The sequence below is a fragment of the Osmia lignaria genome, chromosome 7 (assembly GCF_051020975.1).
Source record: "Osmia lignaria lignaria isolate PbOS001 chromosome 7, iyOsmLign1, whole genome shotgun sequence".
Classification (NCBI taxonomy): Eukaryota; Metazoa; Arthropoda; class Insecta; order Hymenoptera; family Megachilidae; genus Osmia; species Osmia lignaria.
Window position 1 is genome coordinate 7542341 of NC_135038.1, and position 15519 is coordinate 7557859.

General features: G+C 34.2%; 1 protein-coding gene and 1 long non-coding RNA gene across 5 annotated transcripts in view; one reads left to right on the plus strand and one right to left on the minus strand.

Annotated features, from left to right (window-relative positions):
* The window catches only part of LOC143305472 (uncharacterized), a 217725-nt gene that overhangs the window by 169748 nt on the left and 32458 nt on the right, over nt 1-15519 (minus strand). For all 3 annotated transcript variants that reach the window (XR_013062436.1, XR_013062437.1, XR_013062435.1), the window contains one exon: nt 15401-15503. This is a non-coding gene — a long non-coding RNA (uncharacterized LOC143305472). The remainder of the gene's footprint in view (nt 1-15400; nt 15504-15519) is intronic.
* Nucleotides 1-15519, plus strand: part of dpr1 (defective proboscis extension response 1) — a 221829-nt gene that overhangs the window by 35469 nt on the left and 170841 nt on the right. The gene's annotated exons all lie outside the window — the stretch shown is intronic.

Sequence of the window (15519 nt, forward strand, 5' to 3'; positions counted from 1 at the left end):
CCATTATTTGATTTATCAGGGAAAGGAGCAATATTTGCACTTTCTTCTAATTAACCGCGTGTCGCATAAACTCATGCATATTTATGTAGTAAGAGTAGCAAAGTTTCTCAGCGGTTATGCAAAATTCAACAGGATACCCAGGAGTCATATTTATTTCATCGACATGTTATAGGCATTCGTATCCGTGTTTACTACCCTCTTGAAAACTGTTGCTGTCAAACTGTAATATACATATGTCCACTATAATGATACTAAATCGTAGAACGTCATAAAATTCTTCAAGTGAAGCAATAAATAAAGAAATCAATAGTTAATTCATTACAAGAAGATGAAAATTAATGTTTAGAGTATGAGAAGGCTATTTTTATATTTAAAGCTCTTTTCACCCTTAAAAAGATCATATGTAAAAGGTTTTTAATTGTCAAATTCAAATCTGATAGTAAAATAAAAGGTGGTAGAAAGACGAGCATAGTATAATTTTACTTTTCAAGATTGAAAATCTGGGTCGTTTTAAGTTTTCCCACGTCAGCTGGTCAACGAAAAGATCGATCAAGGGAATTACAATCGACTCTCAGTCTTATAATCGAACGAAGGAAATCGCAGCTTCCTTTGCAAGTGCAATTACTGGCCACCGTTCTAGGCTCGGTTAAGCTCGCAATTAAACTTTATCTTTAATCGGTCGGTGTAACCGAGGGATAATGATTGTTCGTAGACTTGATCCAGCAACGGGAGGAATTCAGGAAAATCAAGAATTAATTATCAGGTGGAATCTTCAGCTATCGATTCCTCTCTGCGATGCGATGGTTTGAAGTTCAATTTAAAGTTCTTGCAAAATCTTCTTATTGCAATTGAATATTTTTGAATTTTAATAAAAATTAATTCCATGCAATCAAAATGAAAATCATAGTTTCTAAATTCTAATTTCTGATTTTATAAAATTAGATAAATAATAATTGTTGTTCTCATGTACGCGAACTAATGATATAGTAAAATAAAATGTATATGCAAATTTAGATTGAGAAACCACCAGAAAGTGGAGTTGATAATGTCTGCTACGTGGAATAATTAACTTCTATAATATAATCCCTTGCTCAAGCTGCATAATAAAGCAAAGAAACAAGAGTATGAAATAAAAGCTTGTATGCCTGCTATATTACTGAATACATTCCTTTAAAAGACTGGGCTGGCTACGATTTTAAAACCTCAGGAAATGCAAAATTTATCTCTCAACAGACTACTTTTTCCTACGCCACGAAATAAAGAAGTTATTTATAGCTAGTTCATTTACATGTACACTCTCTTAGAATATAAAGAAGTTCTTTGAATAAAATTGTTCTGTAATCTGTACACGAGGTTCAACCATGTTTCCAGGTTAAAGATCGAAAGATCATTAAAGATAGAAACTTATATCTCGCATTAGAAATCATTATGAGAATTAACAAGAAATTGCTGATTCTTTTAGCGTTAGATTTCTTATAAACTTATGACGTCTGACATTTACCAGACTGTCGCCTGCTAAAAGCAACACGTGGCCATTGTCCGGTAATTGGAACATCGTCTCACCATGTGGCTACTGCTTTTCGAGGGGTGAATTGGCTATCCGCAACAAGGGATGATTCGAGATGATAAAATAGATAAGACATTGAATTGAGCAGGTGTACTCTAATTCTATTCTATTGAATTTGAGTAAGATATATTAAAATAGCCAATGAAAAATTAACAAACATAATTATTCATTAACAGAAAATACAAAATTAATTAATATTTTAAATCGTTGAGCTTTAAAGTTTCTCTGAGCAGTATACAGTTTCCATTTAATAAATGGTTTCAACAGAGACTCGAATTATTTTAACGAAATAATATAATTTAGCGTGGAAAGCAGCTTCCGCCAGTTATCATTCGTAAATCAGCTTCGTTAGGCAAATATACTAGCTACCACGTTAAATATTTTGACAGGCTGTGTTAAACAAATTTGATGTTTAATTAAACCGCTTAGTTAGAACGTGATAATAATGGTTGTGTAACTTGACCACTCGCTGTGATAATTATATTTGTAAACTGTACTGTTCGTCCAAAATCGATTATAATGTCAATCAAACGAAATTACATTTTGCAACAAAATCAATAACAAATCAATTACACTGTGATAATTGATTTAATAATCTTCTGCTGTCTCATCAAATTTTTAAATATCCCAAAATAAATTAGTTTACATTTACCAATTAACAGCAAAGTGGTACTTGAACATAATGATTCTAGAATTAAATTTAAAAATCCAAAAAAGGATTAGAACTAAATTATTATAAATGAATGTAATCAATTATTACAATCTATCAAATAAAAAGTAAGAACCTAATGATTAAATAACTACTAATTATCAAAATTGATTGATTGTATAATTAGTGTTATGGAACTGGAGAAATTTTCGAACAGGAAGAAAGAAAAACCAATGTCTACAAAAAGATAATTGAAAATGACAAATTTAGCTTTAAAGCTGGCATTACTGAAGCTTCAAATGATACCGTCGTCACGAAGAGAGGAATAAATGTTCACGGTTAATTGCCACAGGCGATATTTCGACCTCGACGACGAGAGATTAAGTCCCTCTGTTCTTTTTCTACCTTGTCCGCGAGAGAACCTTCTGCTAGTTTGAAAGTCAAAAAACCCCTTCAACGTGTAAAGAGCTCAATTCCAGGAAGGATTATTATTTTTATCTACGATTTAATTCCTGCATTTCATGTTCGACTTGTATGCGATCCGTTTGAAGAGTAACCGGATAATATTTGTGAAAGTATTCGATGTTACATTTGAAAAAATCGAAGCGAGCGTCTTTAAAGAAATTCCCTTGAGAAGTGATACACCGATGGAGATGTATTTCCGATTCCTTCAGCAATGTTAGAAGTTTTCATCCTTTAGAAACGTTCACTTAGTCGATCACGCCCCTTTGAATGTTTTCAATTCTACGAAAATGACGACTTTTAAGATGATTTTTAATCTTAAGAAATAGAACGAGATCGCAGGGACCAAGCTTTGAGCGACACAGAATCGCTTCACTGATCGAGGAGCAGCTTTAGAAACTCGAAAACAATAATGATGTTTAAGTAAACAAACGATAACAGGAGATTTTTCAAACACTGGAAAAGAATAATCCATGGATAACGAATGGATCTATTCGACGGAGGAAAAGCTGGCTACCATGGTCGAAGGAGGAGAAAAAACGTAGAAGAAACGTAAAGAAAAGCGCAAAAGACGATGGGGTAGACGGGTGAAAAGGAAGAGAGAGAAATTTATCACGTACAGATGTCTACGAGGACACATCAAGATAATGAGATCCGTGCTCCTTTCTCCGCCATAAACTTGTAAAAAACTTGTCGTCGTCGACATTGTAACAATGTCCCATGGCCGAGGAATGATCCGTCCTTGTTCATCCCTTTTACCACGGCTTCGAACAAACTTGACGACGTCGGTGGATAACGAGTAATAGTAGTTCCTTACGATCATTCTCAGACTCGAGAACTTCATTTGGAAAACATTGTCCTAGACATTACTGCAATGTGTCCAATAACGTCCCCTTAGTTTTATTATCATCTTTGTTGTTATCCAGATTTATGTCCACTGATGGATAAGTTTACTAATTTTAACCGAAATTACACTTTGACTGAATAGCTAATTTTCTAAACTTTCTAATGTTTTGAAATTGCTCACAATATTAGATGTAGACTAGTTGAATAATGAATTAATCTATTTTTAAATTGAACTGTGTAGGAATTGACATTTCTACTTTTGAATGATCTGTTTTCGCGTTGACCTATATTTTAATAGATCTGTCATCGAATGGATTTATTTTAGAACTGGCTGAAGTAAAATTAATTTATCTCTGAATTGATCTATTTTTCCTATCAACCTAAAATTAACTGATCTTGGAACTGACGTATCTTTGAATTCTAAAATTCATCTTGGAATAATTTAGATTGGTACCTTACAAAATTAGCATGGTACTAATAATATTCAACGTTTGCCTTAGATTTTCCTTTACTAATTTTGTTCCTTTATACAAAATTCAAAGAATTTATCACGAACAACCTACATCTCGAGTTTAATATTATCGAGTAACTAAGCGAAGAATAAATTTAAAAAAATTTCATGTGGAATTAATATTACAATTTCTATATAATAGCAAGCTTAAAGCTTAATTTGAAGAATGATAAGGCGGAGATTTATAAAATGAACCCCTTTTTTAATCGAGAAAAACATCGATTAACAAATTAACCAAAGATGCAATAAGAGACTCTAGCAGAGAGCAATCGATGAACGAGATTTCCACGTGAAGTGATAACGTTTTGAGCGAACAAGGAAATTCCGGATGTCGAGCTGCGAACAGAGTCCATCGACAAATTGCTTATTTACGTCAAATGCTGTGGAACATTCTGCAGAGAACCGATTGCAATGCAATTCCATCTAGTCTAGATATAATGCCTCGTGTCTGTACGAACGTCTACCACACAGTGATATCGAGTTAACAGCTTCTGACTTTGAAAGCGCCTACGTAATTGACTTCAACTTTCCATAAGAAATACATAAAACCATTTCGATGTTCTTTACAACTGTAGATATAATGGAATTTACCATTGATTCAATAACAGAGAAATAAATTTCTTCGTTCAATAAAGAAACAAATTTTTATTTAGTTTTCAAAGAGAAACATTTCACTTCGAAGGAACTTCAGTTTTCGATTAATTTATTAAGAAAATGGAATATCTTTCTTGAAAGCAGATTCAAGATCAGAGAGGTATTTCGTGTAACGCGGACTTAAATATGCATGTAATACTTGACAAGGCACCTTCTGCCGGTTCGCATTCTAACGAAGGAATTCACAGGAATAATTGCCAATTCACTAAATGGATTTTACTACTATTCGCAAAGAGGCCGTAATTACATCGGTCAAGGAAACAGGGCTGAAGCACAGCTGTCGCTAATAAAATAACATTTTGTAACACCTTTACGTCCTTTGGATTCTAATCGAATTAAACAAATCCATTTGAATGTTTATTGAGTTAATTAATACTCCTAGGGTATAATTAAATTTTCTTCATAAGAATTTGAGGGAAAACGAACTTAAAATTTATTTTGATACGAGAAAGTCAAAAATGATTCATATCCCCTATAATCTTGATCTTTTTTATCACCATCTGCATTTATAGCAAGCATCAGTCAATAAAAATGAGGAAGAAAAAGCATGGAAGACCCTAAAATGTTAGGTAGGGTGTTGCGTTTTCTCGCGGCACGTCTTAGCACCCCCTAAGGGTCACCCTTACCCTCCTCTTTTTCCAATTTCCTCGTTCGGTCGGGGACCCCTGGAGATGCCAGAAGCAATAAAAGCCTGCCGCCTTCTGTTCGTCTTAAAAGTTCGACTGGTCTGCCAGGAAGAGACGAGTTTATGGTTGCGGCCCCATGCTACGATCCGCTCGGGAGGAGGCGGCCACCAATTCACCCGGGTCCGTTTTCTTCCTTGTTTGTCTTTCGTTGCTCCTCTTAAACTAGTTCCTTCTTCTCGTTTGGGAAACGCTGTGAATTATTAGCAGTCCTCTAGTTTCTCTTTCCAACAAGCTATTCCATTCATTCCCTGTTTGATGTTGTCTGACATTAATGTTTATCTCGTTGAGAAAAATAATTGCAAAATCCAGAGCGAGTTAAGATTCTTTGGAGCGAAGTACTAATATTTAAGAAAACCTTGCTAATTATTTGTGGACTATAAAAGAGAAATGATATTCAAAACTCTCAATCGTATATTATTACAATTATCAAATGATTGACACAGTCGTATTATTTAAATTCGAAATTTCAGAAGACAACAAATCTACCACCGAATATACCACAGAAAAATTTGTCAAACAAACATGTAGATGTTTTCAACAATGATGAATATTTTATTACTCCATAAAATACGAGATGTACAAAACGACAACGTGCCTAGTACGATCCCTTTTATATTCCTCATCGATAAATCTGATTCATTTGCACTGGCTATCGTAAATCGAAATCGTGTTCAACTTTGTTGAAATGCTTTGTTACCGAACTTCTATTTGCTACTATGCTTTGGGCAAGTTTATGGTTATTCAACAGTAGTTCTACTATTGTTAGAATGAAAGAAAAAATAGAATAGATGTTTATTTTCTACTGCTTTTCCTCTGGTATTTGTTTCGCAATTGATACTCTCTGAATCACAGATTCGTGTTTGACTTCACCGCTTTCATTTAAAACGTGAATGCATTACCGAAACCGTGCAGTTTACAGAACTTGTCAATAGATCTTCTGTTTTCCAGTTCGTTTCGTGGTCCGGCAAGAATTTCACGAGTTAACAGTTTACGGAAGAAACATGGGTGCTATTTAGAAAACGCGAGGGAAACAGATTCGTGGTAAAGCGGAATTCGAGACAAACGAGTTTAGAAATTAAAAGAATTGAAACTAACGAAATGATCTCGTCTCAGAAATAAATTACAAAATTTAGCCAATTTTTATCTAAAGTTAAAGGATTAAAAGTTTTGGAATTATACAAATTTGAACTTTGACGAGCAGAGGATATTTTCAGTTTTACCGAATAGATTCAACAGTTGAAACATAATTTCGAAGACGTGAATCACTTTCAACGAAAGCAGGATGAAAAGGTGGAACCAATGAAAGGAGAAAATAGCACTTGAACGGAATAAAGAGATCAGAGCATTGGTAAAATAAAAGAGAAAGGAGCACTTAGTTTAACAAAGAATCACTTAATTCAATAGTCTTAAGTCATGTTGCTGATTTATTCACCCGTAAATACACCGTTTCCTTCTTTGACATTACTCGAGTTTCTTTCTTCATGTGTAGGTAAATTCTTTTTTTTACAACGACGAGTGGCTGTCATTCATTTAATTCAATGCTATTGTCCAAAGACTCAAAAGAATGAGAATTTTGAATGGAACTGAGTAGACTATTTTTCTGTGTAAATACTTGGCCGCAAATCATATTAATTGAAATGATTAAAATATAATAAATTATATATGTAAGAAATCAACATAACAAAGATTTTAAAATATCGAAAATAAAATGATCAATTTTAAAGATAAAATGTTCCATAAAAATGAAGTACTGTTTGAAATTTTCTGATGTAAATTTTAATTTCCAGTGTTCATAATTTTAAATGAATGCATTCATATAAAATTTCAGTAATTTAAAGCGCAAAAAAGCAATATCAGGATATTAGTTTCTCTTCTACGTACACGTTGAAGTACAAAAATATATAATATTAAAAAAGTTACTGAAAATTAAGGTAAAAATGAAATTTAAATATTAATATTCTGACGAACGTTTGTTTTCACGGAAATGCAACGAAGTTTCCGCTAAATCTCTCAAATTTCCGATTCCATGCCGGGCTAAATGTAAACTTTGCTGCAGCGGCATGTAAATTTGAATTCTATCTGAACCATGGTTTTCGAAGCACTGGCCTATGTAAATCATTTTCCGCCACTACAGTTGAGAGTCAATTAGTATGTAAATATGCATTTTCATTATTAATCTATAACTCGGCAAAGTACCAGAGAGGAGAGGATGTGCCTCCAACTTTTGCCTCCTTTTCCGAACTCGATTACGAATTCTTGTTTCGACTTGGAGAAATTTAAAACAGCACTAAGCAAGACGATTAAAACCCATGCAAACGTTTCAATTAATACCATTAAGAGTTCGAAAAGTCAAGTCTTCGTTATTAAAGTTTTTCAATCAGAAAATATCTCTCCATTTCAATAATGAAAAACGGAAAAAAAGGAAAATATTATAAACAACTGCAGAGTCATTCTTTCATGATCAAGAAAATTAATTTGAGCAAAGTTTGAGTTTGAAAATTACCTACCCCTAATTTTAATAATTACAAATTCACAATCACTCAGTCTACTAATAAAGATTTATATATTTCAATAATTTTACCTCCCTCAATGAACCTACCATATTCAACAGTGATTATGGATCGAAATCATCCCCCCTACTAAATTCCTCGAAATCACCCTGCATCGACTGGGTGCACTATACACAGGCATCGCCGGTGAAATATTTCTTTCACCGAAATCCCAGCTTCTGCATCGCTAGAGAGCTCGCGAGTACATAAATATTTAGCAGCGCTAAAAAACTACCCCCATGGCTCGGTGGTAATTCCTCCCTGGCCACCGGCTGAAAGTTAAAAACTTCTCGACACCGTCAGGGAAGTTTGGCTGGCTGGAAAGAACGGATGAACGTGCGTGGAAACGGCGAAGAAACATTTTTCATCGTTCAGACGACGCGTTGTAGTTATACGTATCCACTAGCTACGTGTCCAAATCTCTCGTCGAGGCGTTACTTATACTTATGGGGCTTGAAAAAACTTGAAAGCAAGAATTTCTCTGCTCCTTCGATCTTATATTTCCCGGTCGCCTCTGGGACCCGGGGTCGCTATCTTGAAAAGTGCGTCGATAAAATCGGCCACCCGACCGCGTCCATTTCCGGATCAGAACAACAGCCAGCTTTTCCATTGTTTTCAATATCCTTTAAGGAAGAGCTTTGGGTTTTATTCATCGCGACTACCGTCGTTAGTTAATCCTACAAAGGCTCGCGTTGTATTCTTGCAATTCGTTTCTCGAGAAAATTTTAACGATTGCAATAAATTGGGCTGATTTTCCTTCAATTTTTAATGAACAAGTTGCAGGTATTAAAAATCTCAGATAGTATCTACTTGTATCTTCTTACAAATTTCAAGTGATTAAAGATCTCCGCAGGCAATTCATAAGCAAGAAACAACTTCAATTTCAAAGTAAACCACCAAAGCGTAACTTGCTCTGCTAACTGGAAACAGTGAAAATCCCGAGCATCCCTTCCGGTTGCAACTGGACGAAGAGTGGTGCACTGGAAATTCCAGGGATTCCTTCAGCTGCCAAGAGGAAAAACGACAACAGAGGATGTTCGTTTCCTTTAAAAGACTTCCTCGCCAAACCTATGCTCTCTGAATGGGATACACGATCCTTCCATTGACACAGAATCCCCCGATGTGAACAGCTTTGCAAATTAACTTGCGATAAAGCGTCTACTCTCTCCACTGTATCCCAAGATTGGCTAGCCATACGTCCTTAAAGGACTACAGAGTCCTGTGAGTTGCTGACGCATTCAACTCGTCTCCTTCGGTGGCTTCTGAATTTCAATACAATCTACCGTCCGTTAATTACAGTCTCGTCCGTTCGACGAATTTTCCGACTAAATTAAAGCGAAGATTTGCTTTGTATTCTCATTTCAACCTTTGGAAGTTCAATTATTTACCGATGAATTGTTGGAAATTGAATTAATGTACATTTTTTCTTGAAAAATTTGTATGTCCAATTTTTGTCCATACTCCGTGGTACACTTTCGGTAGGTCTGGGTCACAATTGACCGAGCCACCATTCAGTACCGTCCTCGCGAAGATTCATTAATTTCAAGAGTAACACAGCCATTGTCCCGTCTCTTCTTTTCTTCTATTTCTTTGTTTTCCTTCCACGATGATAAATCTCTGTCGCGGAAAATTCAAGAATATTTTGACAGCTTCTGTATGGCGGATCCTTCGAAACGATTATTCGTTTCAAAGGCGAGTGTTCTGGTAATATATACGGTCAGGCAGGTACGCGTACTTCTGGACACTTCTGGGCTTTCGTTTGGAATTAAAGTTACAAAAGGTAACGAGACAAAGGATTACCAGCTGTATCGTAGAGATGAGAAATATTGTACTACGTATGAAATACCGCTGAAAAACGTTTTGTAATTCCTCGCTGATTATCCTTTTTAAATGTTTGGAAATAAAATAAAGAGATTAAGGATATAAAACTGTACTGCGTTTATTAATCACTGCACATTCATCAGGCAGTAATTCCATTTTTAATTAAGCTTATCTGCTTCGCTCATGCTTGTTTCCGAATACTAACGATAATTCTTTGAAAATTGTATATATTATCAAAAAATAAATGACATAGTAGTCAAGTATTAACAATTAATTCTTCTGTTTCATTTAGTGTATAACGTGTTCACTTTGGAATCGAAATTTATATTTCATTAGACACATTTATGCTCGCGTTATCAAACGTTGTACATAACGAATCACTTCTGCACGAAGTTCATTCTCCATTCACAAACGGATTTATCAAAAATTTATGGAATATCCTGAGAGTAAGTCACGTTATCACTGATTATCAGATGCATTCAAAAATGGAAACTAAATTTCAGCACGATAAAAATTATTTTTCATTTCATTTTATTTTCCTTTGTCAGCTTTCCAATGGACATTTAAATAATAATTCTTGAAATCTTTCCAGTTTAGACTCAGCATCCGAGAATAATTTTTTGTTCATTGAATGCTCGATTGGAAAGCTAGACGAAAATATCGACGAGTAATGATCAAAAGTTTAACGTAATCCGTTTGATTGAAATGTTTACGAAATATCAAGCTACCAACGCCGCTTCATTTCGACGAAAGGGGATATTTTACAGTGCAATTTCAATTACGATAAAACATTGGATAACGTTAAAATATCGCGGTTTTAATTCACGCTGTTGACAACCAGTTTAATCACTCTTTCTCCGCCGAGTTCTCTCGGTTGGACGAAAAATTACTTGATTTATCTATTTAAACTTTCCACTCGAAACTCCCATAACTTGTCACCCTCGTATGAACGCAACTTTCCCCGCGGTTATTTCGCGAAACTTTGCCTTTTTTTTTTCTTTGTTTTTCAATGAAGATTGTAAAACTTTTATTATTAGCACCGTATATTTTAATAACACAATGCCGTGACAGCGTATCGTCTCGAATGACAATCATATTATGTTTCCTCCACTCTGAGGATACAAAAGGTATTCTTATGGAATAAAGGAGAAGAAAAATTCACGAGCTAAGCGATACTTTAACAATCACCTTTTTGTACCTTTATAAAATTCTACCTCCGATAATAGAAAATGTCATTTCCAACATACATATTAATTTTTAATTAATTGAATGAAGTTGAAAAAAATATAATTATCCTGTAAAATATAAAAAATTTTCAACGATTCATAGAAATATATTTCTTTGAATTTTAACATCATAACGAACTCTGTAATTATACGAAAACACAAATGTTCCACTGGGAGCATGTTTTAATTCAGGAAGATTTCAACACATTATCACAATGAATATAATAGATGTCTCGAGGGCTTCCGGGAGTGGAAATAATTCGAATGGAAATGAATCGATCCGTATTGGCATATTAAATTGGCAGATCAATGGAGGCTATACTTACTTGTTTGCTTTTCAATTTCCACGATAACCGAACCGAACTGCCAACGACAATTCCTTTTGGTTTACATGAACCCTGCGCTTTCTGTGCAGGCTCAACTGTTCAATACAAGCTAATTAACCTGTCGTTTCAGATTATATTAAATTGTATTCACCTGGTGTTCCTGGGTGATATACAAAATTTAGTATAATTGAGAAATTAAATTGAAAAGATGGATGTATAAGAAAATTTTAAATAAAATTATTTAAGATAGAAAATCCTAAGGTTACATTAAAAAATCGAATAATTATCAACGGTACTAATAAACCCCATATTTATTTCCAAAAGCCTCCATTGATTTTCCCAAAAATCAAATAACTATTATTGCAACGTGTTTTATTGCGGTGTATCTTTCTTGCGACAGTGTAAATCGTTACACGCGAATAACACTATAAACGAAACGTTGAAACGGTGACTGATATCTCGTAGTTCTATCCCCTAAGGGGTGTGCAAATGCGAGCCAGTTAAGTGCGAATGGATTGAAAAGCGTAGCGCCAGGATCGAATCGACTGAGCGAATACGAGAACAGTAATAGTCGTTTGTTTTTCAATTTCCCATGGTATCGACAACAAACGTGTGTGTGTGTGTGTGTGTGTATTTGTAGAAGAAGAGAAAGCGTACTGATCGAGGGAGAATACTATTCGTATGGGGTCAAGCGTGACAGAAGAATTTTCTCCTTCGAGTAACGACGCTAGATCCTGGATCCTGTCGATCGAGTTTCCTCGTGATTGATAGCTCCAACGATCGTCTAGACTTTTCTGTTTAACCCTGATCTACGTTCCTACAATCTATCTTGCGAGTAATCATCAGCTGAAAATCCGAATTTTTCTTCTAATTATTCTTTCTTTCATTGAATTACTCTATTAATTAGTGCACTTTGATACTGCACTTTTGTTTAATTTTAATATTATCTCTGGTTGACTTTCTATTTATTTAAGGATGTGTTATTTTCGGTAATGCTGGCAATGAACAGAATATTAAATCACACGAAGCACGGTTGCTGTTTAGATATTTGATAAATCAACTAAATTCTATGGGCAACTTGGTAATCACGTTCAACGAATAATATATTCGATTTAAGTTACGTAGGAAATTCAATTAGATTTACAGGACTAATAACGTCAGATTAATCGTAACTAGGTTTACAACAGTTAATTATTAATAATTTTCTGCATACGTACTGGAAGTAATCGCATTTCCATTGCTAAACACGGAGCAGTGTTTTACAGTGAATTAGTCAATCCTTTTAGAATTACGTTACAAAATACATTATTTAAAATAAAATACAATAAATAATGTATCTACGAGTAATATTAAATTCTAAAAGAAGGAAAATAAAACAATCTTAACAAGCGTAGTTTCGCACAAATATAAGAAAGTCAAACATATTTATCAAATTCGAACAACAGCATTTGTCTGAAAAATCCTGACAAATCGTCGCGGTATTCGAGACAGGAAAAAGTGTTTCTTTGTCAGATTAATTCACGAAAACGTCGAGTAAGTATCGCCCGCTCTCTTTGCGTATCCATCGATGACATGGACAAAGTCGAGCAGTTCGCAAAGCAACGAGCAACGATTTATCAAAGGCTAAGGATCGCTTCCCGACGACGAAAAGAAATGTACGACATAGTTCGCTACAAAGTTTCCTCCTACACTATCTGAAATCTCGTTTGCGAAGCAAGAAAAGAACCTACAGGGATGAATATTTCCCTTCCACGTGCATAGAAAACTGTATGCTTCGGTTCAGTTCAGAGACAAAGAAATAAATGATACAAAGAAGAAGTAAAACTGAAAAAACAAGTAAAGAGTATTCAAGTGATAAATTTTAAGAGAAATTTCAATATTTCTTAATAAATTGATTTCACTATAATACAAAATTTTAACTGTAACTAAATAAAATTCCACCTTCAATTTATAAGAAAAATATTTCTCTATCATTTGAACCAGGAACTGAAACCATTTTCCTATTTTTATTGCAAATGTGCTAAAATTGATCTCTCAGAAAGTCTGTGGATTAAGAGATCAGACCTTCCTATGAAATATATCTTCACTGTTTACGATTGATATTCCCGATGTTTTTCTATTTCCTTCGCCAGGAAGGTTGAAGCATAAAATTAATTGACTTTGCAAGGACATTATTCTTTGTTTGCAGCTGCATTTTCTTCGAACCAGAGAAAAAAAAGCCGCTGGTTAGTTGGCGGGATTACGAATAATCTTTATTTATAGACGGTGTATCAAGGGACGGTAGGTTGACTCATTTTTTTAATTACAACCGCGTCTCGTTGAATAGTAAGTACCGCCCGTTCTTGATTACTTCGATTGCCGAGGAAAATGGTCACATCTGGTTCTAGGTGTTTTCGAATGGAAAGCGTGCCGATTCATCGAACAGTGACGCTTTAATTGCAAGCGATAAAACAGATAACAAGGTTCTGTCGGATCGTGGAAAATATCCTGAACGATTGAATTTATTACGTGTTATCGTAAAAACTTTTACGATTATATCTCGCGATACTTTGCTCTTTCGACGGTTTTCTTATTTACGAGCGATCCTATGAATATTTTAATACCTGCGGCATCGCATTTATTGCCCTCTTATCATCCTGATTGTCCTCTTTTTATTGTTTGCCGATATGTCAAACTAACTTCAATAAGGAAATCAAAGTGGATTCATCAAAATGAACGAAAATATTAAACCGAAAATTGTGAAAAATTGCTAGAATTTCATTTTAGAAAAATCTATAATTAACAAGATAATTAATTAATTAAGATTATATGATCAGAAAATGATCTAATGTTTCAAAGCATATGAAATCAACAGTATTTTGAAAGTTCAGAACATTTAAAAATTTCAACATTTCAAAAAAGAAAAAATATTATTCTTTGACAAATAGTAATTATTTCCACTAGTATTTTCAGCAACGGATGTTCAATTATTGTCGGCAGATCAATTAAAAAGGAAAATATAAAAATCACAAAAAGTAGTTAAAAAAAAAGATTTCAATAGCCAGAAGGGTATTAGCAAATTCATAAATCCCAAATAGAATATTGCAAATGACAGGCTTCATATTTCGTGATATTAATTCGCTAAATTTAAACTGAACAAAACTCCCGACGGTAACCAGGCAGCTTAATTATTCGCAACACTAATTTATTGAGAATAAAAGGGAAACGCGAGGGGTGCTTTGCACGTAACACTAATTTATTGACTGAGAAAAAATGAAAAAAACTCGCGAGAGCAGCTACGCGGTACGCTTCATCATCCGCAACACTAATGAAATCCTGTGCACCCATGTTTCATACCACGCAACACTAATTCGAGAAATCCACTGCAGCTGTCCAAAGCTGCGTATAATCACCTGTCCAGCTGTTTTAGCTGCTTCGTGATTCTGGGACAAGTTTCACAGATAAAAATTTGGAATTTTTTTCAAAGTTTGTAAGAACTTGAGCACTAGAAACATGTGCTCGTTTGGCATTATTATTAAAAAGAAAAATAAAGATTTAATATGAAAATGCTAATTCAAGGAAAGTGAATTTATAATTTTTTGGAACGTTAAAAATTTAAAGCAGTCAACAATTTTAACACTAACAAACATGATTAATCGTTATTGTGAGCGTAATAATGTTTTCATTGCCGTAATGAGCGCGTTAATTTTGATTACCTTAAACATCTCATTATGCAAATTTTATGAAAATTTAGAGATACAAGGAAGACTGAAAAAAGCTCGAGTATGTATTATGTGTACATTTTAATAAATTTCTCTGAAACTTAGAATTATCTCTCTACAGTTTTGCATAATAAGACACTGCTTGACTTCGTTCAAAATAATAGCAATTACTAAAAAATACGAATTGCTATCATTTAATATATTAAATTTCTAAAACGAGCACTCAAGGTCTGATGGCAAAAGCTTTATTATTTTATATTTTCATGCATGAGGCAGTTTCATAAAAACATAAACTGTATCTTGTTTATGAGTGCTTATGATCAATAACCAATAATTGATCAGATTTCGGATTCCACCCGTAATCTTATGCATGCTTTGCAAAGCAAATTAGTTTGCACTTACCATTTCGATGAACTGGTACTGAACACCTTGGCTGTCGTGTCATCTATATGGAGGTGCTGCTTGAATCCATTACCCAGGAATCCTCGATAATCTTGTTAGATATCTAAAATTATAAATAA